The 26,310-nt window shown below is 41.5% G+C and overlaps 1 protein-coding gene and 1 long non-coding RNA gene across 6 annotated transcripts in view; both read right to left on the reverse strand.

Moving 5' to 3' along the window:
* TNRC6C (trinucleotide repeat containing adaptor 6C) overlaps nucleotides 1-1,263 on the reverse strand; it is a 59,407-nt gene extending 58,144 nt beyond the window's left edge. For all 5 annotated transcript variants that reach the window (XM_063175702.1, XM_063175700.1, XM_063175701.1 and 2 more), the window contains exon 1: nucleotides 896-1,263. The gene's annotated coding sequence lies outside the window, so the exon portion shown is untranslated. The remainder of the gene's footprint in view (nucleotides 1-895) is intronic.
* Nucleotides 1,264-3,082: 1,819 nt separating this feature from the next.
* The window catches only part of LOC134428759 (uncharacterized), a 45,897-nt gene continuing 22,669 nt past the window's right edge, over nucleotides 3,083-26,310 (reverse strand). The window contains exon 4 of the long non-coding RNA XR_010030453.1: nucleotides 3,083-3,208. This is a non-coding gene — a long non-coding RNA (uncharacterized LOC134428759). The remainder of the gene's footprint in view (nucleotides 3,209-26,310) is intronic.

Below are 26,310 nucleotides of genomic sequence, written 5' to 3' on the forward strand. Positions count from 1 at the left end.
ATTTTAAAGCAAAATTTTCAAATGGCAACTTAAAAATCGGAATTTCAAAATGGCATTATAAAATGAAATTTTCAAATGGAATTTTACACCCAGACTTTTCAATTGGCATTTAACACCAGAATTTGAAAATGGCATTTTAAAACGGGAATTTTCAAATGGCATTTTAAAGCAAAATTTTCAAATGGCAACTTAAAAATCGGAATTTCAAAATGGCATTATAAAATGAAATTTTCAACTGGAATTTTACACCCAGACTTTTCAACTGGCATTTAACACCAGAATTTGAAAATGGCATTTTAAAATGGGAATTTTCAAATGGCATTTTAAAACGAGAATTTTCAAATGGCATCTTAAAACAAAATTTTCAAATGGCAACTTAAAAATCGGAATTTCAAAATGGCATTATAAAATGAAATTTTCAAATGGAATTTTAAACCCAGACTTTTCAAATGGCATTTTAAAATGGGAATTTTCAAATGGCATTTTAAAACGAGAATTTTCAAATGGCATTTTAAAGCAAAATTTTCAAATGGCAACTTAAAAATCGGAATTTCAAAATGGCATTATAAAATGAAATTTTCAAATGGAATTTTACACCCAGACTTTTCAATTGGCATTTAACACCAGAATTTGAAAATGGCATTTTAAAACGGGAATTTTCAAATGGCATTTTAAAACGAGAACTTTCAAATGGCATTTTAAACAAAATTTTCAAGTGGCATTTTAGGACAAAATTTGAAAATGGCATTTTAAACAAAATTTTCAAGTGGCATTTTAGGACGAAATTTGAAAATGGCATTTTAAAACAAAATTTTCAAATAGCATTTAAACCAATCTCAGCAGTGGAGGAGGCAGCTCCCTGCTGCAGCAGCCGCTCCCCCGGTCCTGCCCTTACCTGGCTGCGCCTTGCCGGGATGCTGCTGCTGCTGCTGTGCCGCTGCTCCCTGCTGAGGAGGAGGAGGAGGAGGAGGAGGAGGAGGAGGGCTGGCTCCCGCTGCTGCTGCCGTGCCCGGCGCCGGGCCGGGGGCACCGAGAGCCCCGGTGGGCAGTGGCTGCCCCCGCTTTAGGAGCTGCTTCTGTTCCTGCTGGCGGAAGCGGGGAGGCACCTCTCGGGGCAGGTAGCGGGACGCCGCAGGCTGCTGCCCGTTGGCAGACGCGCGCTTGCCATTGCTGCTGTTGGTGAGAGTGCTGGTGGAAGTACTGGTACCGGTACCGGCAGGTTGGGGCTGGCTTAAACTGGTCTTAATAGGTTCTGGCACTAGGGGGGAAAAAAAAGAATTGTCATTGGTTTAGGATCTGAAAAGCTATCAGGTTGGTTTTTAACTGTAACAGGTAAAACTGGTCTTAATAGGTTCTGGTACTAGGGCAAAAGAAAAGAATAATAATTGATTTAGGATCTGAAAAGATATCTCATTGGTTTTTAATTGCTAAACTGATGGTTGGCAGCCATTGAGAAGTTGGCAGTTTGTTACTTTTTGCATAGGTTTACTTTCTGTGATGGTACTTGAAGCTTTTATGCCCTACTGAAATAAATCATCTGAATGGTTTAAAACACCAGGCTGCTGCCCGTTGGCAGACACACGCTTGCCATTGCTGCTGTTGGTGAGAGTTCTGGTGGAAGTACTGGTACCGGTACCGGCAGGTTGGGGCTGGCTTAAACTGGTCTTAATAGGTTCTGGCACTAGGGGGGGAAAAAAGAAACATCATTGGTTTAGGATCTGAAAAGCTATCAGGTTGGTTTTTAACTGTAACAGGTAAATGGATAGTTTGCAGCCATTGAGAAGTTGGCAGTGTGTTGCTTTTTGTGTAGGTTTGCTCTCTGTGATGGTACTTGAAGCTTTTATGCCCTACTGAAAGAAATCATCTTTATGGTTTAAAACACCAGGCTGCTGCCTGAATTTTGAAATTCACCATCCACCTGTTGGCAGATATGCGCTTGCCATTGCTGCTGGTGGAAGTACTGGTACCGGTACCAGCAGGTTGGGGCTGGCTTAAACTGGTCTTAATAGGTTCTGGCACTAGGGGGGGAAAAAAGAAACATCATTGGTTTAGGATCTGAAAAGCTATCAGGTTGGTTTTTAACTGTAACAGGTAAAACTGGTCTTAATAGGTTCTGGTACTAGGGCAAAAGAAAAGAATAATAATTGATTTAGGATCTGAAAAGATATTTCATTGGTTTTTAATTGCTAAACTGATGGTTGGCAGCCATTGAGAAGTTGGCAGTTTGTTACTTTTTGCATAGGTTTACTTTCTGTGATGGTACTTGAAGCTTTTATGCCCTACTGAAATAAATCATCTGAATGGTTTAAAACACCAGGCTGCTGCCCGTTGGCAGACACACGCTTGCCATTGCTGCTGTTGGTGAGAGTGCTGGTGGAAGTACTGGTACCGGTACCGGCAGGTTGGGGCTGGCTTAAACTGGTCTTAATAGGTTCTGGCACTAGGGGGGGAAAAAAGAAACATCATTGGTTTAGGATCTGAAAAGCTATCAGGTTGGTTTTTAACCATAACAGGTAAATGGATAGTTTGCAGCCATTGAGAAGTTGGCAGTGTGTTGCTTTTTGTGTAGGTTTGCTCTCTGTGATGGTACTTGAAGCTTTTATGCCCTACTGAAAGAAATCATCTTTATGGTTTAAAACAGCAGGCTGCTGCCTGAATTTTGAAATTCACCATCCACCTGTTGGCAGATATGCGCTTGCCATTGCTGCTGGTGGAAGTACTGGTACCGGTACCGGCAGGTTGGGGCTGGCTTAAACTGGTCTTAATAGGTTCTGGCACTAGGGGGGAAAAAAAAGAATCGTCGTTGATTTAGGATCTGAAAAGCTATCAGGTTGGTTTTTAACTGTAACAGGTAACACTGGTCTTAATAGGTTCTGGCACTAGGGCAAAAGAAAAGAATCATCATTGATTTAGGATCTGAAAAGCTATCTCGTTGGTTTTTAAGTTTTTAATTGCTAAACTGATGGTTGGCAGCCATTGAGAAGTTGGCAGTTTGTTGCTTTTTGCATAGGTTTACTTTCTGTGATGGTATTTGAAGCTTTTATGCCCTACTGAAACAAATCATCTGTATGGTTTAAAACACCAGGCTGCTGCCCATTGGCAGAGGTGCGCTTGCCATTGCTGCTGTTGGTGAGAGTGCTGGTGGAAGTACTGGTACCGGTACCGGCAGGTTGGGGCTGGCTTAAACTGGTCTTAATAGGTTCTGGCACTAGGGGGGAAAACAAGAATCATCTTTGGTTTAGGATCTGAAAAGCTATCAGGTTGGTTTTTAACTAACAGGTAAACTGGTGGTTTGCAGCCATTGAGAAGTTGGCAGAGTGTGTTACTTTTTGTGTAGGTTTGCTCTCTGTGATGGTACTGGAAGCTTTTATGCCTTACTGAAAGAAATCATCTGAATGGTTTAAAACAGGAGGGAGGAGAAAATAAAGCTTTGACAATTCAGTATTGAACAGAACACTCATTTCTGCTGCACCCACCTTGAGCCACCACTGCCTTTTTTAGTCCGGGGGTGACCTTGCCAATATTAACATCAAATCCCAGGGCCTACATCCATGAAAACAAACATTTTCAAGCTTCTAATAAGCTCCCAAACAAACAAGCTAAAAGATCTGATCCACCAGCTTATTCAGCACTCACACAAACTGGGTTTCTTGTGGTCTTTATCCAAACCTTAGCATCAAACACTTAGGACATCCCAGCCACCAACATCCTCACTCCAGGCAGATGTGATGCCTCCCACACTAGCCCAGCCTGCAGTGAGCCAGCCAGGCCGCCCTGAAACGTGCCTGCACACCTGGCACCAGTGACCAGCAGTGCCAGGTCCCTCTGGGACAGGAGGGAGTGGGCATGGTGCTGGGGGATGGCAGCCCTGGCTCAGCTCACCTGGCAGCAGCTCTTTGGTCACACAGAGGAACTCTCTTCATCACAAGTTACATCCAACAAGTGCAAAACTGCAGCTCTCTCAGTCACAGAATATGCTGAGTGGGAAAGGACACACATGGAACATCCCCCAAATGCTGGCCTCACACAGGACCCTCCCCAGGAGTGCCCAAGGACAGTATTCAAATGTAGCTTGAATTCTGTCACAGCCACTACAAACCCACAGCCTCTCTCCAGGCTCTGACACACTGAGAAAACAGAACAACTTCTACAGCTGCAGCAGTGATCAGCACCAAGGGAATGCCCAGGGTGGCTTCAAAACAAGCAGGGACTTGACCAAGTAAAATATGCCAAAAAGTCTGACAGAGCCATCAGCCCTTCACTTCTCCAAGCTATTTGTTTTGGAAGCCTAAATACTTTCACCTGTGACTCTGTCTGAACAAAAAAAGGAACTCTAAGAATATTAAAAAAATTGAAGTACTACTAATACCTGAAGAGCAGAGAACAAACCTTCCTTAGCTTTGTCACCTAAACAGAATGTTTTGAAATTTAAAAAGTAGCTAGAAAGTATTGTGGTATGCAGAGTAATTATTTTCAAATACCAAATCTGCATATTCAACATGCATATGAAAACTATTCTGTTTCCACAATACAAATAGATAATTGATGTGAAAGAAAATAAGTCTGACTTCATTGCAATGGGTTTATTTTAACTCCTACTGCTTCTGCTACTACTGGTACTGCAATGTAAGCATTTACCTCTACTACCACCACCATTACAGAGATGCAAACATTTACAACCAGTGAGATCTGAAGGACTCAGGATTTCTGCAAAGTCATTTACCACAAGGTTCACTCAGAGCACTGCAGACACAGGCTGATCAACCAAAAATAACCCAGCATGGCAGCCAGGGAGCTGCTCCAGCACACACCCCCTGGTGCCAGCAGCTGAGAGGAAATGCCAGGCAAGAGGAGGAAAAGGACAAGAGAATGGAAACCACTCACTGGCACCATGCCAGCAGAGCTGGGATTTGTCTGGCCCCGAGATTTTCATGAGGAATATTAATTAACTGGAAAGGTATTTTAGAGAACAAGACAGGCAGCTTTTTAAAAAGCATTATATTCTCAATATTGTATATATAAATCACATCTGATACTTACACAGAGGTGGGCATATAGATATATCTTTTAGAAATCACTATTCTATCACTGAGTCATAGAATAGACAACACTTTTCACTTTAATGTAAACAAAGGTGTTTCATCACAAAGGTGAGGCCAGAGAAACCCATTTTCCCAATGTTAGAGACAATGTTCCCTCCACATATCTGAATTACAGATGAGAGAAAAGAACAAAGAAAATCAAATTATCACTATTTTAGAATGAAAATATTTCTGCATATTCATGCTCCTGTTTTTTTTCTCTAATCAACACAGCAAAGTAATTTTTTTTTTGTACATCAAAATCTCTTTAAAGAGTGCTTAAATGGAAGCTCTTGCAAGAATACTATGTCTACAAATCATGGTAGCTGGAAAAGAACTGCTTGATTACAAAATGACAGGGAATAAAGCAAGAAGAGTGCACAACATCACAAGAATGGGCTTGAGCCCTAAATTCCAGCTTCATACCAGACTGGAATTTAGACTTCAAACACAGCAACAATACTTAGAGAATATATATTACAAAGACAATATGACTGTGTTCTAAAAGCCATCCTCAGCAATGTTTAACCAGCAAAATTTTCACTTGATATGCACTGTGAGAAATACCAAATGTTCCAAGTGTCTGCCCTGGCTGTCCTAATTCTGAATTTTGCTGTGTGATATTGGCAATAACAGCATCTTTATGAAGCCATCCCACACCCTGAGATGGTGGGTGCCCCTTGCAGCACCCACTGTGGGCACCAGGGCAGAGCTGCCAACCCCCAGAGAGCCCTGGCAGCCCCAGGAGCAGCCTGCCCACCCTCCCACCTGCAAGGAACCCACTGTCACTGCTAATGGCATGTGGGCAGCTGCTGCAAAGGCAGGAATTAAAACACAGATTTTAGCCATTTTATAGCTGAATGCAAAAAATGTTGTTTAAATCATGTGGGGGAAAGGATTTAACAGGCAGTGATTTTCATAACCAGCACGTGAATAAAGAGCTAAAGCAAAAACATTTAAGTGGAAAGGCTCTTGCAAAAATACAATTAAAGGCATAAAATGAAAGCCTTGAGATTGCTTGCTCTTAAGATGTTTGTGATGGGTATCTGCTTACTCTCCATTCCGAGCTGTACACACACTAAACAATGAGCTTGCTTGTAATAATTATCAGTACTTAATGGTATCTAAACTTCTTAATCCAATTTTACCCAAACAAATCCAATAATTACTCCATATGCTTTTTGATGATTACAATCTCGGGAATCCCAACTGCATAAAAAAGTGTTACGAGCAATTGTAGGTGGATTTTATTAATATAATGAATAGGATCAGTCCAACAGATTTCAATTACAACAATAGCTTTTAAGTACATTTCTATGACATAAGGAAAGAACATGCATAAATGAAAGAAACTGGTTAAGCCACATAATACTGATTTATGGCAGCTTTTTCCTTTCATTCACCTCATTAACATGTCTCTGTATTTCAGAATCCCCCACTCCAGCTCTATAAAACTTGCATTTCTAAAGCCTTCCAGGACCAGACATTCCAGAAGAGAAACAGTTAAACCCAGAAATGCATTCTTGGCTGCTACTGTGACAGGATTTATTTACAGCTTCTATTAAACACAGCAGCTCCATTACAAAGTGCTGGATGTGAGGAGAATTTTTGATTATACAATGCCAATGCCTCACTGCGTTAAACATATCATGCCAGTGTATTATTTTTTTCCTTCAGCAATTCGTTCAGGTCATTGTTTGATGGGTTTATGAATTCATTACAGGAAACAGATGGATCCCATAATTCAGAGCTATTCTCCCAGCCAATCATTTGGGCAATTTTTTTCCTCATCTTGCTCCCCCCTCCAAATCAACCTTAATGAAGCCACTTCCTCCACGGCCAGTTCCCTGCACTCACACACACACTGCAGCACATCACTGCTGCTTTCCCCTCCCTCCAAACACTAAAGGCTTTCCAAATAAAGCTGAGCAGCAGCACAAACCCACAGACACCCCCTCCGAGGTCACACAGAGCACCAGGAACTCACCCAAGTCTGGTGAAGGCAGCCACCAAACACAGCATTAGAGTGGGCAAAACCACAAGTCCTCATTAGTGAGAAACCCATTTTTATTTGCTCACAGAAGTCTGTTGCTGGAAAAATATTCTTGCCTTCCCCCCCCCCTCCAATCTACTTTCAAAGGCTGAATTTTCATTTAGCAAATTACCTCCTTTGTCTCCTAAATGCTGGGATTTGCTATCCACAGTGACATCTGCTGGTAACAGCAAAGGTGCTCACAACTATTGCATAAAACCCATTTCTAACGCTTTTACACATAAAATGCCAAATTTTCTGCCTGGATCATCCCCTCCCCCAAAATCATGAACTTCTGGGGAGAAAAAACCTGCAGTCTAATGCCAAGATAACCCCCAAACTTCTAATAGCTTTAATACTGTAACCAGAAGCTGCTGTTAGACATCAAAGCCCACACTGAGTGATAAAAGTAAAAATACATGAGTTATTGTGGCTTTAGAACTTTGTCACCATTTATTTAAAGAACTGCCTTGACCCTGGGCCAATTCCTGATGATATCATTTATCTAATACCCAGAACAAATGAAGTCTTTTCCTGGTTTAACTTCGTTTCCCCCCTCACAGCTGATCATGGTGCAGCTTCTTCTGCTTCCTCTTCCAGAGGTTTCCTCTCCACCTTCTTCTCTTGTCCTTTACAACATTTCCTTCCTTCCTTAGTCTTTCACCACCCCAGTGCAAAAATCTCATCTAAAATCCATTTCTCCTGACAGACTTCTGACTTCTACCAACTTGGACTTTCTACACAGAACTTGTTTTTTTTTAAATTTTTTTTTGCCAGGCAATTAAAGTCAGAGTAAGAATTAACAGAAAGGTGCAAAATTCATGGAAAACTTCTAAATGAGTTATTGGAATTTCTCAACAATAGAAGGTCTTATGTTCTTAACAGCTGGCTTTATGCAAAGCTATGAAATAGAGAAGCATTGAGGACTCCATTCCCCACCTCCACTTTGACTCTAAAGCAATGTATCCACAAACCCAGCTGACCCCAGACACTCCTTTGTTCCTCCCACCCCTCAGACTCTTTCATTCACCTCAGTTCAAACAAGTTCTGTCTGTTTGCTCACACTTCCCACCCATGTCCCACCAGCCAAAGCTCACTCTATATATCCTAACTATGTAATGGCTGCTGAAATGACATTCTTACTTGATATTGTCATAAGCAAAGTGGGGAAATGTGAGCAAAATGTGAAATTGGTTGAAATGTTCTCTGGGAGAATCAATGGCTTGCTGTCAAAACAGAAAATGTTTCAGAAGAGATTCCACAGGGACTTGATCCAAGCCTACGCTGTTCAATATTTCCTTAACAGCTGGATGATGGACTAGAGAATATCCTTATTAAATCTGCAAATGACACCAAGATGGGAGAAGGAAGATGGGGGTGGTCAGATCACTGTGTGACAGGATCAGAGCTCAGCAGTGAGGAACTGGAGAAGAGATGTGACAAAACTCCTACAATTCAATAAGGAGAATCACGTCATGAGCAGGGGGAATGAATGCAGAACAGCAAACAACTCACCCCACAGCACTTCTGCAGAAAAAGAAGCAATGTTTTAGCAGATCATAAAACAAAAAGGAGGAAAAGATCATTTTAAAAATTGTAACAATTCCAATTTGGAATTTTCCAATGGGATTGTAAAGATTCCAATTGGTGGGATAGGATAAACAACCAGTAACCCATCTACTGGAGCCTTCCCTGGCTGTACCCACAGCTCTTCCAGATGGAGCTGGACCACCTGAAAAGGGCACAAAGGAATTGGGAATCTGGAAAAGGAACTACCACAGCAGGCAGAGGTAAGGGAGAGGTCAGTGTACAAGACACTGGGTACACAAATTTTTAAAAATACAAAAAATAGGAAATATTTTGCTCTGCCCCACAGTGAATAAAACAAGACTAGCTGGGTTTAAATGGCAGTCAGGGAGATTTGGATTTACATTTCCAACAATAAGGATGATTAAGGATTATCTGCAGACATGATACAGGTTCGGTGATCTTGTCTCAGGGCAAGAGGATGGAATAAATGACCTCTCAAGAACCTTTAGAGCACATTTTCTACCACTCTGCATGTAAAACAGAGCTCCAAATCCATCTTACTCAGTTCTCCCACTTCCCTCAGCCATGACAAAGAAATCCTTTTTCCCTCAGGCTGATATTCCACAGCACTCTCCCCAGCTTCTGCTGGTTTTTAAATAAGTTTCAGATGTGGCCTTTCTTCACTAGCCCTGCTTGCAGATCCTCTCCATTTTGTTCTTGATTCATGTAAATTTGAAATTATATCAGTTCTGAGTGACATTTTATCCATCCACCACCACAGCGAATCCTCTGTGTAAGCCCAGCACAGCCCACCCTGAGGCAGAACTTCTGTGCAGCAAAGGGTCAGAGCCCAACTCTATTCACAAATTGAACTTTTTTCTTAAGAGCTGGACAAATTCCTAACAGAAACACAGATTCTTGAGTACTTCAGAGCTCAGACACAGGATTTTGCTTCCCTTTCTAGAACAGCATCTACATTTTTTCTTTCAGATCTGTCAGCAGAGATGGTGACAAATACATCTTTTGACAGAAAGATACAAAACCTGTTTTGGGTGACTCAACATGTATTTTTAAGGTTTTTTTCCAATCCTATTCTACATTACTCAGGTTGGTGTCACATGCAGCAATCTTGTGAAGAATACTTATACTTTTAACAGTTTTAATATTTGCCTCACTGCTTTCCTCCACGTTAACACTGATTATAATTTTAATTTTAAATTCACAATTAATTAGCTGTGCCATTAAAAATGGTACAGCTAATTAGGTTGATAGGTTGTCATCAACAATAGATTGATAATCCAAAGTAAATATGATGCTCTCCCACTGCAAGCCAAACTCTCTCATGTTTATTGAAAGCTCTGAGTGCACACACATGGGGTTTGCCATCAGCTAATTGATGAGCACAAATTGGACTGTACACACCAGGCAAAAACTCAGCAGCCCAAGCAAGGAACCAGGACTGTGGTTAAACAGTTAAATTCACAGAGCAGCATTCCTGCAGGACGTGAACTGAGAACAGATGGTAACTTTCAAGAATTAACAATTCATCTGTTTCCTTTCAAGCGAGAGTTCTCCAGTACCAGCATTAATCATGGACATCTCTGCACACAGACCTGCCCAAATGCTACCCCTGAAAAGCAACAGATAAATAAATCAATGAATTCACCTAACTAAAAGCTGCTCTCTGTCCTGAAGCCTCTGACACCTCAGCACAGGAGCATTTCCTTTAACACATCATCACACTTGGAATTCAGACTCCTGCAAACCCAACTCCCACCTCCAGAGAACTTGGCTATTCTAAAGGAAAATAATGAAGCTATTAGAAGTTTTTAATCACCCATATTAATAACATCAAGAAACAACTGCATTAACAACTGTCTGAAAAGGACAGGAGGGAGATAAGAGTCATTGCTGAGATGAATTAACTGGTGCAGGAAATTACTACTGTAAAATTTAAGTGAGAGGGCAGCTCAGATTTAAGTGAAGGATTCTCAGCAAGTGGTTAGAAATGCTGGCAGAGTATTTTCAGGTTTTATAACACTTTCCTATAGACTGTTCAGCACTCTTCACAGAGAATTCACATCTTGCATTTCTTCTCAGAGTATTTAGGAACACCTGAACTCCATCAACTAATTGCATAAAGACCCACTAGGGAAAAATATAAGTTCTATCCCACCAACAGGACATGAGAGCATCCCAAACACAATCCCAAACACAATCCCAACAATTCAGGAACACAGCAAAGGATGTCAGGAGCCAGCCATGGGCATGTGCTCCCCCTTGAATCCAAACCCTCCTCAGTGCTGCTCCAGGCAAGGTACCCCCAGCAGGAACTACACAATAAAAGAGTCAGAGAAGACAGGAAACAGCTTAAAGTTAAATGACACAAAACCAACACCATCATCACTGCAAGTGCCAGTGGGAAAATTCAAGCATATAATAACAGATTAAATAACTTCATACAGAGTCACATGAGAAGTCTGGGCAGACCCAGGAAGTGAATCCTTCAATTTTAAACTGACTGTGTGCATTTAATCTCATTACACATTGTTTTACACAGTTTTCATACGCAAAAGAATTTTTAAAAAACAAATTCACAAATGGCACAGCCATCACACCTGACGTGTTCTTCCTCCTTTCCACAGAGCACTTCCAGGCACAGACTGAGGAGTAAATATTCTTTACAGCAGAAATCAAATTGTTAAACTATACACACAAACAGTTAAATATGCAAATTCCCAGTAAATAATACATTCCTAAGAAATTGAAAATGAGGATATCCTCAGTATCCACTGATTTACTGGATACAAGAGCCTGAAATTTCCTTCACTTTGAACAGTGATGGATCTACACATACAGCTCACTCTTCAGCTGAGGCTTGAAGAGTGAATCTGAGTGAAAATGCTTCCAGTTTCATACAGATGTGGTTGGGTATTGTAAAGTTACCCCACGCCTCACATCCCCATTGTTTCTGCTGGGGTTGCTCTACAGAGATCACTCAGCACTGGCACACAGTGCACAGAGTCTCAGACACAATTCCCACTTGGAATGTGTGCTGTACCATGGCCTGTCCGTGCTGGGTGGGTGCTCCTGGAGTTTCAGGGTGTCCCAGGGCACAGCCAGTGCTGCCATCCCACCCAGGACAACTGGGAATACCAAACATTCATGCTACAGCAGGCACAACACCTTTATTTCCACTTGGACACTGGAGCTGGAAAGAAGGTAAGGACTCTCTGGGTGTTTTCTGGAATGCCTGCAATCACCAGTGTGTATTTCTGGATCAATATCCTAATGTGGATAGAGAGATCAGTGACAGAACACCTCTGGGCTGCCAGGTGTGCCTGTGTGATTTTGTGTACCCAAAATTCAGTGTCCAGGGAGCCCCAGGCCTGGAGAGGGTGGACACACCCAACAGCCCAGACACATCCCAACACTACACACAGGCACTTTCTTCTCCTGGAAACCACAAATACAGCTCCTCCAGGTATTTTATTTCTGTTTTGGGGGATATTTAATTCCTCTCAAACATGCCCATGGAAGCAGGTTGGGACTGCCTGCAGATGACAGGGCTGCTGCTCACATGGGAAGTGTAATGTTGCCTGACACTGCCTGTGCTGCTGGAACCATGGCACTGGGCACACCTGTCACACTGACTCAAGGCTGTGCAAACACCAAGCCTCAGCCCTCCTGTCATGGGCATTTATGGTACCAAATGAATATTTTATGTGTGACACTAAAATAGCAACAATTCTGTGAGCAACCAGTAACCGGCTTCTGTAATTTTGGCATAACCTTCCAGTTCATTTTCTATCTCAAAAGAAGACTTAATATGTTTATACTACAGCTCTAAAGATAGTGTAGAGTTATCTGAGCTATCATTTTAAATCAGTCAGCAGGAAAAACTGAAGCAGAGCCAAGAGAGTGTCCAGCATGGAGCAGCTTCCCCCACTCCTGGGCAGTGTGGATTTATTCCAAGTTTCAGGTAGCATCACCCTGAGAAATTGTGCATGGAGCCAAGTCAGTGAAAGGTAAACCTAATATATTTTGGCCTTACCTGTTAAAATCTGTGTCCTTATTAGGATAACTGAAGATGTGTTCATTTATGTTTCATAAAATTATTTTGAAAATCGTTGCTTTGAGCAAGTAGGTCTTTGACATACAGAACCCATAGGGATATCATTATCACTTTAGGGAGTCTAATAATAAAATGTCACAGACTTTCTAATATAAAAACCTGTTTGGGTCTCTACATCCTCCTTTGGATGCAGTTCCTAGCATTTGAAAGACGTGAAAATGTCATTCTTGCCTTCAGAAAAGAGCAGCTGAGAACTTGAAGCCCAAAATGAAGAGTGATCCCTTATTCAGCTAAACCAAATGAAATTAAAGTCATGCTCTAGAGATAAAACAAACAAATGAGTGTTTAAGTCTGCATACAGAGTTGCAGTGGGGGAAGAAGAAAATACCCTGAACTTTAAAATTATATTTCAGTTTCTTCAATACTTCCTTTTAAACCTAAATACGACATTTCATATGCAAGTGTTCTTCTGAATGAGCTTCTCAATGCTGGAAGGTTTTTGTTTGGAACTCTGAGCTCATCTACCTGACAGTCAGACCTGGAGAGTCAGAAACAAACTCTTCATTTCTGATTCAACACCAAATCTGAAGCAAACTCTTCATTAATTCACTTAAGCTGCACAGATTTTTTACGTTTCCAGTACCATTGTGCATTAATGCTACATAGGAAAAACAGGATTTAAATTATTCAGGAATGCGAAGAAAGCACTTCCAGAAGTTTACACACCTTCTCCTACTCAGGTTCCTCAGGAAAATTTCTTCAAGAAAAGCAGACTAAAAGCTGATGGGGGCTCAGCAATCATTTCCCTGCAGGTAAGGTGGAATCAAAGGAAACCCCAAGTGAGTTCATTTGCTGAGCACATCCTGCAGGCCAGTGTCACAGACATCTTTTGTGAAAAATCCTTTCTTTAGGATTTTTCCCCTTTCTGAGAAGCTGTGGCCTCAGCAACAAAATGTAAACAATGGTTACCTGCTGCTGTGGAATGCAACAGGTGCATCTGGGATTGGTCTCGGGTGGATGTTTGTATTTACTGACCACTCACAGCAGAGCTGTTCTTGCTTTCTGCCTGGACACAGAACTTTGTTATTTATTCCTTTTCTATTCTTAGCTTACCTAGCTTCTGACAACTTTCTCTCTATTTCTTTTGAGTATAATTATAATGTAATATATATAATAAAATAATAAATCAAGCCTTCTGAACATAAAGTCAACATTCTCGTCTCCTCTCTTCACCTGCAACCCTTGTAACAGGACAGCCCAGTCCCTCAGGGAGCAGAGCCCAGGGAAACTCTTCTGAGATCCCAGCACCACGTGGAGCAGGAGAACAAGGCCACAGGATGCACCCCATGTTTCCAGCAGGGCTGTTGTCCCAGTGACAGCCCTGTGTCACCATAGCAACTTTCACCAAGAACTCACAATGCACCCAAACCAACTCTGAGCTAAATTAACTTATTGCATGTCACCAGTGAGAAATGACTGTTCAGAGGTAATTTTCTGTACTAATATGTAATAGAGTTAACTCTCTAAATTGAATTAAATTAATTAAATGCCACTCCCAGTAAATCAGATTCTATTACATGAATGTTAAAAGAAATTAAAGATGTTTTAATAAAGATTACTAATAATAACTTAATATTATTACTTCATTTTAATTCAAAAATTCTGCTCAGTTTATTTTAGACACATGTCTTCCCCTCACTAGGAAGGAATACCTAATTACTCCACATGCATTACACACAGTTATTTCATAGAAATGGGCTTAGACTTAGCTAAAAGAAGTAACACCAGCACTTTAAGAAGAAATACATCTTGGTTTAGTGAGTGGTATCCTAAGATTCTTCCTCCCCACTCACACTTTGGGTAAACTCCACACTTCCAATGAGTGTGTCCAGTTTCCAAAGGGTTTCATTCCTGCTTTTTGCAGAAAGAAATTAAAATGTCTTGCAGTAAAGCCAATTGCAAACAAAGAGGAAAACACCATGTCTGCCTAGGCAGGGTACAAAAAACCAGCCCTTTAATGGCTTTGCAGATGTATCCAACAATGCATTATTAAGTTTGTTTTTTAAGGTAGAATTTTGCACTTTGGAGGACAGACAGCTGAGAGGCAAATCTATCATGCTCCCAATTTCTCATGTAAATAAAAAGTGAAAATTGCAGCTGATGGTGTTTGTGCTGTCCCACCACCCTGACTTGAACTCATGACACACCAAGACACTTTGGGCAAAACCAGGGGCTATTTAACAAAAATCACTCAGAATTATGAACCAAGTGATCCAGTTTTATCCATTATTGGGGTTTCAGGAAGAAGCTGTGCCTGTGCTGAGAATGCAGCTGGTGACAGCAGAGGGAGCACACGGAGCTGTCACATCTGCCACTGGCCACAGGGTGACAATGACGTCAGCCCAACACCCAGAGGAAAGGCAGCACTGCCACTAAAAGAATAAAAATGGTAAATAAGGATTAAAACATCCCCTGAATCTCCAGCAAATGTGAGTTAAGGCTGTGACAACTCCTTGGGGTGGAGCAGGATGAGCTTCAACATCCCACCTCCATTCCAGGTATCAGTAAAATGTGATTATGGATTTAAGTGTTCAGTGTTACTACGCTTTTAAGTTATCAGCCACAGATTTTAAGTTAGAATTATATATATATTTTTTAAAGTCTTAGTAGCTATAATAAGGCAGCAAATCACAAAGTCTTCCACAGATTTTTCTGGGAAGGAATAGCTGAACAACTGAGGAGGCTGAAGACAATCTTTCACCTGATTTCCCAGAGTGATCACTGGACAAAGAAAAAAAAAATTAAATTATTGCTCTTGGAAACTGGCAGGAAGATATAGAAGCTGTAGCAAGATATGAACTACAATGGAGCCTGTGTCAGAAAGGTGGCACTGAACACATTTTCATCCTGGTCCACTCTGAAGCCTTTCTCCTGTTTTGAAAGGAAATTCTAGGTGTTCTCACAGCAGGACAGAACTGCCAGTGCAGGACAGGACAGCCTGACACCCCCAGCACCTGCAGGAAGTGTGCTCATGGTTTGTCAATCAAGCCTAAACAACTGCAGTGGGAAATTCTAGCAAGGAATAGATTTAAATGTATACAGCAGGGAGAAAATGGGTAGTGAATAAACAGGAGAAATGGGGATTGAAAAAGAAACTGCACATTATCAAATTGAGGTTTTTATGGGATAAGGTATTTGAAACTTAAGAGTTTTTCATGAGTTTAGGGACAGAAAAGTGAAAGAGATGGATTAGCACTGCCCTGAACAGCCTGGATTACAGAGCTGTGCAATGGGGTGAGCCTGAAAAGCACAGAAAATAAATCAGCCTTAGGTTTTACCTGTGAACAGCAGCAGGTTGCTGTCCACAGATCAACTCAGGGGCATCTTAATAACTCTCCAATGAGAGTGTGCTGGTTTTGGCTGGGACAGAGTTCATTTTCTTACAGGAGCTGGTGTGGGGCTGTGGTTTGGTGTTTTTGTTACTGCTGAGTGGTGCTCACAGAGAGCCAAGGCCTGCCAGGAGGCTGGGGGGACACCAGGAGCTGGGAGGGGACACAGGCAGAGGACAGCTGACCCCAGCTGAGCCAAGGGAATACTGCACACCAGATGGTGCCATGGTGACCACACAGAGCTGGGGGAGAAGGAGGAAGATGAGGATGTTTGGGGTGGTGGTGTTTGTCTTCCCTCAGGGATGGCTGAGCACCTGCTTGCCATGGGAGAGGGGAATCAACTCCCTGCTTTGCTTTGCTTGTGTGTGTGACTTTTGCTCTACTTATTAAACTGTTTTCATCTCAACCCACGAGTTTTCTCACTTTTACTCCTCCAATTCTCTCCACATCCTGCCAGGGGGGAGTGAGCCCCAGCTCCTGCCTGAGGTTAAACCACAATATACAGATACTGCATTTAAAAAAAATAATTCTCCACTAACTGGAAGGACTTCCAAAGAAGAAAAACATAAATTATTATAGTTTGAAAAACAGCCTGAAAATGGTAGCACCAGGGAAAACTGGCTGGGCTGTTCAGTAAAAAACAGGAGACACAAAAAGGTCTCTGCAGTAGAGGGGAAGATCAGCTCTCCTGGGCCAAGCAGGAGAAGGGGTTCTAACAAAGAAGGGGCGTAAGTTATAGCAAAGACAGGCTGAATATGAAGATGCCTTTCCAAGAATAATCAAAATATCTTTCAAGAACATCTGTTGGGCCTGTCTGAGAGAGGGGAGAGGGTTAACACCATCCCTTTTTGCTCATCTAAAGGGATATATCTAGTGCTTTGATAATAAGACCTCAAGGTGGCATTTGAATTTTTAACAGAGTTGAAGAATCATCAATTCTCACAATTAGTAACTGATGTGCTTCAAAACAGAAGTCCATGAGACCTGTCTGGCCTCCTAAAGGTGAAAAAAATCTGGTTTATGAAAAAAAAGATAGCAACAGTAGCCAATTCAGAAATTCTGCCTGAAATTGTAAGAGCATCCTGGTAACAGGACAGGTCTTTAGGAGACTATGCTAAAACACAGAATAACTTCTGTTAACATGGGCAAGGTCACCAGGAGCCTGAGTCACACCAAGTTCAGCTGTTCCCATGGGGCAGGTGACAATAACAGTGGCTGCCACGCCCAGGGCAGGATCCAGTGCAGGTCCCACAAGAAGCTGAGCATGAGCCACTGCTGGCACCCCACAGGGGCAGGATGCCTGCAGGGAAAATCACCTCCTCTCTGGATGCTGATGCACTCTGCACTGCCTGAACCAGTTCAGGAATAACCTGAAGGATCAGCTGCACCATGCACACCTGAGCAAAAGCTTTGGAGCATTTACCAGAGTGTGAGCTGGTTGAAGAGAGATTTTAAATAGTCCTGTAGGATTTGTAAAGTATGGGCTACCACCTTTAACAACTCAGGAAAAACATTAAAATAATCTAGCAAAACACAGGGAAGCCAAGGGCTCTCAGAGTAGAGGAATGTCAACACCAGACAGTCAACAAGAGAACAAAGGTCCCTCAGGCCAAACACTTCACACACAGTGTAAAAGAATCAAAAACACGTTTTCATTCCCTTCCTTTTCCCAAGATAACCCTCTGCAGCATTTGTACAGTGACTATTCCAGGAGCACCTACTAGTGTTACAGTTCAAAGTGGATTTCATCCTTCCCTTTGCTTAGAAACCCAGCATGTATCTCAAAACAATCATTACCAAAGAGAGCTAATGCATTTCCTGATGAACCTCTCCTCCAGCTCACAGTCTGCAGATCTTATCAACATTATATTTATATGCCTTACAAGCCTCCTCCAGGTAGCAAGATGATAATCTAATAATGGAAAGTGGTCAGCACACTGCAGATAAATCAAAGCTGATAGGTCATTTTTTTATGGGAAACTGTTAGCTGCCTTCTCCATGAAAACCTGTGTGAGCCAGGCCTCAAGACAGAGAAGAAACTGCCTTCATGGACATATTTCTCTAAAAGAACAATAAAGTGAACAGCAGACTTCAGTTCAGAAAGTAAAGAGAGAAAGAAACACACTGATGAACAGTGCACTTATATTTTTGCTATAAAATCACTTCCAAGGAAACAAATCTCTGCAGGGTGGGGAGGAGATGTGGGATGGGTGTTTGTTGCTGTCAGTAGTTACAAAAGTGGCATCTACAAAGGAAATACTGGGGCATACATGCTCTGATGGAGGGCAAATATCAGACAACATTCTATTTATAATTGGAAAACAGTTATTTTACAAGCAGACTGACAGAAGAATAGAGCATTTGCCAGCGCCTGAGCTGCTGCAATGCCAAAAGAGCAGCAGTTTGGCTATTTCACAGCCCACAGCCTCCACACACTGCACTGGGGAACAGCAGCAGGGAGCAAAGCACCCACTGTGGGCAGATAAATGCCCATAACCCAGCGTGCAGTTTGAGCATAACCAACACCATGAGCACTGTGCAGCTGGGTTAAAATTTATCCATTAAATACCCAGTTGTCCACAACTGCGTTGGCAGTTTTGCTGCTGGGAAAGCAAACTGGGATTTATCTGAGAGCATTTCCCACTGACAATTAGTCTAGACTAGAAAAGCCTAGCTGTGTTACCCAGTCTGTGCCTGCTCTCTCTTCTAAGGGTATTCTTGGAGAGAAAATGTCCTAGGCTAGAAGTGCATCTGACAATGGATCATGTAAATAAGAAATCTGATGATGCACAGGGTATCAACCCTTACAACCTAGAGCATTTGAAAAGTGCTTTTAACCAATTGTGTCTAGTGTTGGGAAATTCCCATTTTTTATCTAATTCTAGAACTAACTATTTACAGGTCAGGCTCTTGCCATCTTCAACCTGATAAACCCATATCATTCCTAACTGAGGAAACAGAAAAAGCAATATTCTGCCTGTATTTATATTATGAGCACATGCCAAAATCTGCAGAACAGCAAACTACAACAGACCATCTCTAAGGAGAATAAAAACTACCTGAGGAGCACTAGGAGTACCTGCTTGAGCCCTTACCTGCTTTTCCATTCCTAGATGAGGAATCTGCAAAGCTCACAAGGCAAGCACTGATCAGTGATGCCTTAAGTTTTACCTTTCACATTTTTCAGGTTCTGTAGTGCCTTAGTGTGTGACTCTGAACTTCATATAAAGTGTTGGCAGGTTCTCTGCACAGTTCAGTCAGACAAAACAATCCTTTTCCAGTCTGAGAAGACTATTGGGGCTTTTGGGCTGTTTCAGGACAGAAAGTGTAAACAACAATAAATTGAAGAGAGCTGTTTGGGAGGATGGGACTGCATAAGCTGGAGCTGTAATTGGACAATTAATCCCAATACCAAAATGGACCAAAACCTATAAAAGTGTGAAAACTCATGACTCAAGGTCTATCTTGGGTGTAAGCCCAGACTGGGCTCTTGTACTGCCCCAGGTGTATCCTCTGAAGGCTTTTTAATAAATGTGGTGCTGTGAGGTTCTCAGGACGAGGTGAGAGATGAGAATTTGATTCCATGTTCTCAGAATGCTGATTTATTATTATATTCTATTTAAAGAAATACTATACTAAAACTACAATAAAGAAAGAGAAAGGATACATCAGAAAGCTAAATAAAAATGATAATAAAAACTCGTGACTGACTCCTCAGAGTCCAACATAGCTGATGGTGACTGGTCATTTATTAAAAACAATTCACATGGAAGATGCACCTGCTGGTAAAAGATCTCCAGACCACATTCCCAAGCAATCAGATAATTATTGTTTTCATTCTTTTCTGAGGCTTCTCAGCTTCCTAGGAGAAGAAGTGCTGGCAAAAGGATTTTACAGAAAATATCACAGTGACAAATAAATCCCTCTTTTATTCCTTTAGCTCTGTCCAGCCTCTGTTGCAGGAGCCTCTCCAGGCACCACCAGGACTGGAGGTGCTTCACTGGAGCAAAGCAGCAGCAACTCCAGGCAAGGACATCAAAGCACCTCTGAGGGGCAGCTGTTCTGTAAATCCAGCTCAAGCTTGGAGTACATTAGGAAGAATATATTTCATGGTTACTTCTTTTATTTTCAAATAACCCCAGAGTTATGTGTTTGTTTGTTTTCCTTTAAGAGATAAATGTTTCTTCCCAAAAGCCTGTACTAATTGCTCTGCTGTCTGAAAAGAGCATTTCTTTGAAAGCTGGAGAATCTGTAGCTTCCCAGGAGCTACAGAAGATTTAAACCTTCAGAAGTGTCAGTGCTTGCTTGCAGGGCTCAGGCTGTCCAGCCCTGACAAACCCTGCAAAAATTATCAATGCAAATCTCTCTTTGGGCACCTTTGACTTGCAAACAGCAAGACACACACAGAAAGAGCTACAAACCCAAATAATGTTTACCACAGATTATTTATACATTTACTGTTTACCTTTTATCTTTCACAAAGGCAATGCTGAAGGTACTCATAATATTTCTTGCACTTGTGAGAGCAAAAAGCTTATTAAATACCTCACAGTCACTCCACTTGAAAGAAAAGCAGGTAGGAAAGCAAAGTTTTTTCTTTAGTATTTTAACTCCAATTCTCCCAGCTCATCCTTCTTGCTTTGTCTCCTTGACTATGCAAATTACTCCTCCTCTCTGCTTCAATCTTTTTGCATTTTCTACTCCTCTTCACCCAGAGCTGGACTCACAAATTACCTCCATCCTCTGTTCTGTGCAGGCTGTAAAATGGTAATTACTGCTCTATCAGAGAAGTGATATCTCAGTGGGTTTTATGAACAAATTCATGTTTGTTTAAAGATACTTATAGCAGCAGAACACCCCCATGATAACGTTTATCAAAAAGAAAACATTTCTGTGTTACAAAGCCTTAACGTATGGCCACAGGTTATCATTAAGTTATCAACTGACTGCATATTAAGATCTAATTGAAGAACTTATTGCAGGGCTCCCCCTCCTTCTGCAATGATGATTTATGGCACATTTTGTCACTACAATGTGCAGCAGTTCAGTACAAACACAGCACTTAACTAACAAGATGACAGAGGCAGATATTCCAGCACAAGCTATAAATACTCAAATGAGTCAGAGGTTGTAAATCTGTTGTAAATCATACCTGATTTGTAGGCTGGAACACATTTTCTAATCTTATGGAAAATGCCTCTGCTGGTTCCTACAATAATATGACACGAACTAGAAAAACTCAAGACTTTTCTTTTGAAAAAAGACTGATTGTGTTACACTCTGTCAGAATTCTACTTAAAATCCTGATGAGATTCTCTAAAAAAATTTCATTTTCCCTTTTTCCTATGGAACTACCACTAAACATCAGTAACATCTACCACAGCCAGAAAGAGCATATTATCAATATACACAAACTTCATTTCTGTATGAGCAGGATGGAGGTTACAGGAAGGTGATTCACACACACATGAGCACAGGCAGAGAAAATTCTAACAGCCCATTTGAGCAGGGTAAGTAAAGAATCAATTTACAAATATGCAATGATCTACATGGCTGATTTGGAAATAAAAATAACCCAGCTTTGGAAACAGGTATGCTGCAACTCCTGTCATCCCAACAGAAATGCCAGAGCAGAGGGTGGGATCTCAGATCTTTTCATCCATTCTTTTTTTCCTTTTAACTCTCTTTTCTAATAGAGCAGAGCATGTTCCTCCAGGTAAAATATCCAGCTCTGCCTGTGGGGTAACAGATAACCTGAAGGAAGTATGCCAACATTTGTGACACCACAATGGTTTACCCAGCAACCACACACTGTTACATGATTTCTGTTCAGTCCCCCAAAATAAAATGTATGAAAGCATAAAGGTTGGCAGAGCAATCTCCCAGCCTGCAGACAAGCTCCCTGACTCTGCAAGCTGCATATTAAAATCACCACACTCTGAGGAGTCCCAAGGCACACAGCCCAGACAGCCTGGGGGAGGGGACAGCTCCTCACAGAGCACAGATGGAAGGGGATGATGCTCAGCTCAGGAGCCACTGCCCCTCTGGGACAGAGGACAGCCAGTGCTGAGCCCCAGGGTCACTGCAGCCACTCCAGCTCCTGCAATCCTGCTCCACCCCTCCCCAGCATGAGCTGAAATTCCCATTTTCCCCTTGGAAAGCCCACCTCTCCCTGCCTGGTCCCATGCCACGAACATGCCAGACAGACCTGCAGGGATCATGGAGGTTCAAAGGCACAGATTGACCAGCTCTGCTTTACAGTCAAGGGATAAAAATATTTTCCAGCTAACAATTCTAATAAAAATATTTACCAAAACACTTTTTATGTTAGACTTACTGCAGTATATAGGCTTAACCGTTTTTACTTCTCTGTTTGCAGATTTAGCACTTACCTTTATTGCATATAAAGCTGGAGGGTTGGATGGATACTTTGCCTTTTAATTACCAGGGTGGATGTTTGAGTAACAAACCACTTAAGCTATTTTGTATCAGCTTTAAACAAATGCATTCAGTTGAGTTGGGAGTGGAGCAGGCCAGGAACTGATCACCTGTGCTGACTAAACCTGCAGGAGGATGGCTAGAAGAAAAGCAGGCAGCAAAACCCACCCTGGCAGTCTTTATGACAAGCCCAGCTCCCTGAAAGCCCCTGTGGTTATTAAATAAAAGCCATTCCTATGCTAGTGACCCTTTACCACACAGAACAGAGCTCACAATTACAGCTGAATGTTTTCATTAGAAAAGCCTTTATACACAAAGTTTCTTGATCAAGTGCACATAAACTGGCAAGAGTTTATACATGTAAAATAAACACTAATAGCCTGTGCTCAATAGTCCTGTTCTGAAAAAAATTACCATAAAAGAACAACAACTTGAATTTGCAATAAAAACCTGCTCATTTCCCACCTCATCTAATTCTGCAGTGCTTCTCTCCAGCTGAACAGGAAGACTACTTTCATTTGTTTTCAAGTAATTGAGAAACATTTCAGGTCTTTATCAGCTCTCCAATCTCTCTTCTTTTCACATTCCCTAGAATTGTTGCCAACGGGGTATTTATAAAAGATCCAGCCTCACAAAAATACTGAGGCAAACAACGCTGCAGGGAAAAAAATAGAAACTGAAGGAGCTGTAGAGAAGATTTAAAGGGTTGGATCATTGTTAAAAAAGAGAAAAGAATTTATTTCAGTGGATGCAAGAGCTGTGTGAGGGAGCACTGCTAGCCTGGGCTCCCGCAGCAGCACATACCTTTCCCCTAAGGGTGGAAATGTGTGTTTATTTTGGAAGGGTTTGTGCTCCACATCACAAATGGAAACATTCAGCTGGGGCTGAGGCCTCAGAGCAAGGCTGAACTGACAACACACCACAAACACACCCCCACAGGAAACCTCCTTCCTCTTTCTTCCCTTCTCTTTCCTGAGGCCTCACCAGAGACTGAACCTGCAGCAGCCCAGACCAACTCCGAGCTACATGAACAAACCACACGAGTTCATTACTGGCCAGCACAGCAACTCCACAGCTCTGGGATAGACAAATCCATGAAAAACTAACTATTAATTAAAAACAATTAGACCTTGGTCACAGGTTTCTAGCACAGAAGAAGCCAACTCCTCCCTCCTTCTCAAGCCTCACCACCTGGCCCTTCCTACCCACTTCAGCCAAGTGCCTTCTCCTCACAAACACTGCTGAGAGCAAACAGGGGCTGCACAAACACCCTGCCCCAGCCAGCTGAAAACAAACTGAAAAACCCTGCCAGATCCCACCTGCACTTGTGTGATTTCTTTTTCTCCACTAGGACCCAACTAGTGCAAGCACCTCTCACTGCCATGGCAACCCACTTGCAGAACTCAGTGACACACACATAAAATTAAGCAAATTTTTTTTAAGTTACCACAAAGAGCTCCATTAAATAATATTTATAAAGATCTCACCTACCAAAATCTACATTTTGCAAAATGTCCAGCTTTAATCTCTGATTTAATACATCCTGCTCACTGGCATGCATTACCTGCTGCAGTCCACTCACTCAGTTTTGCTGTGCCATGCTGTCATCAAAACTAATTTAATTGCTGTGTCTCAGATAGGAAATAAATGAACTAAATTCAATGATAATCCCTGTGCTGCCTTTTAGTTCTAGTAGCATGTGTAACTTATCCTCAAAAATGTATCCAAATAAAGCACTTGGTGCAGCATTGCAATAAAGTTTACAGTCAGCTCTGAATATTGTAGGAAAAAAGTTCAGTCAGATTTCTCCTCTCATTAATTTTGTATTAATATTTTATCTATTTCAAGAAATTCCTGCTACCTCTCCTAAGCTCATGCACATCCCTCCTAAAGATAAATGTAAGGAACTGCACTACAAAGAGGAAATAAAACATTTCCACAGAGCAACCTGAAAAGTAACAAGGTTATTTGCCAGACAAAGGAAATTCAAAGAAGGGTCACTCACAGGACTGTAAATAACCCCTGGTCCTTGCCCTGAGCATGAACAGGAGGTTTGGGTTCTCTGTAGGACAGGTCCCCCCTTCCAGTGATGCTGAACCACAGAAAGCTGCATCACTGCTCTCACAGATGAAACAATAAATGCCAAAGCTGCTTAATCTCTAACACAACTATCCTGATGCACTGCTGTCTTCTCCCTGATCCATATTTTATGGCAATAGAAGACTCTTAAATACATGGATAATGAACAAAAAAATCCAACAGATGGAGAAATGCAGTCCCTAAATTTGAAAGAAACAAACTCACAAGCATACCTGAAAAACTGAGGTTATTAACTAGAAACTTAAACGTGGCAGTTTCAAGCAATTAAAAGCAAAGCTGTCACAACACAGACAGAAATAGTAACATCCCACAGAGGGAAAGCAGAAGGCTCTGTGTCTCACTCCTAACAGAAATGAAGAGCCACTGCATTACCACGTGAAAATGAATTTAGTTACCCTGACAGCAGAAACATCTGCCGCTGAATTGTGATTTTAAAAAGTCATTATAATCCATTATAGAACAGTGAAACCTTTTCACACAGAAATGAGCTGATACAGAGAACAGAACAAGCAATGCTGTGAAAACAGAAATATTCCATTTAGATAGAAATTGCTCCTATGTATCTTAATTCCAAGGTTTTTCATGTATCTAAGTTTTGGTGGGACTCACATACCTCTGCTCCCTTCTCCTGAAAGTAAAATCCAGTGTTATAAATGACATGAAATCTCACAGTGCAGATGCTACAGAATTTAAACTAAAACTTTCTGACCTCTCCCTTTCTACATAAGAAAAACTCAGAAAGAAAAGGACAAGGTTTTGATAAATTACTGTTACAGTATCTTCATCATGCAGTTATTACTTTATTTTTCTGAATTCATCTCATCAAAGTAATATTTAATTTCTGCTGTATAAATCATAAGTGTTTGAAACATAAATAAATCATAAGTGTTAGAAACATAAGTTGTTTAGTCCAGCCCTTATGTCAGGCTTGGCTCTTCCCTAATTCTCATTCTTTGGGACTCTGGGAAGCTCCACTTGCCTGGTTGTCACTTAATTACCCACCAAGAAATGACAATGCATTTGAGCTGCCTCAGAACTGAGACACAAAAAGCTCTGTAAGCCATCAGATGCAGAAGAAAGACATTACCTTGCCTCTCTTCCTCACCTTTCTGAAAGGCACAGCTTCATTAACTTTTCTCCCAGGGAAGCTGGCAGCCCAGTGCCCCCAAAGGGAAAGGCATTTCTTACCTCTGCTGCTTCCTGACCCTGCTGCAAAGCAGCTCCACTCACTTCCCAGGCAGAAAAGCCACACAGAAAGAAAAACAGGCAGTGGTGGCAGCAGGGGAAACAGTTTCTTCTAAGCTCCATGAATTGAGTTTACACATTAAATTGAGTTGAATTGTGTAAGGGGAAAGGGGCAATTACTTGTCTTTGAAACAGATAAATAACTACTAACAACTAAATGGAAAACTGCATCTGTCTTGACAAAAGAGATGACACATGCTGTGTTATGGTTCACAGAAAATTAATCCATATATTCTTGTCAAAAGGCTGCCATAGAATACACCCAGCAAGATAAGCCACAGCTTATGCTGAGAATCCCAACAAAACTTTAGGAATATAACAATCCTAGTAAGATATACTCCCCTCATTAAACAGACACAATGAATAAAAAGTACAAGCACATTTTTTAAACAAGCTTATCAAAATATCAAACATTTCACA

Source organism: Melospiza melodia, chromosome 24, assembly GCF_035770615.1.
Source record: "Melospiza melodia melodia isolate bMelMel2 chromosome 24, bMelMel2.pri, whole genome shotgun sequence".
NCBI lineage: Eukaryota > Metazoa > Chordata > Aves > Passeriformes > Passerellidae > Melospiza > Melospiza melodia.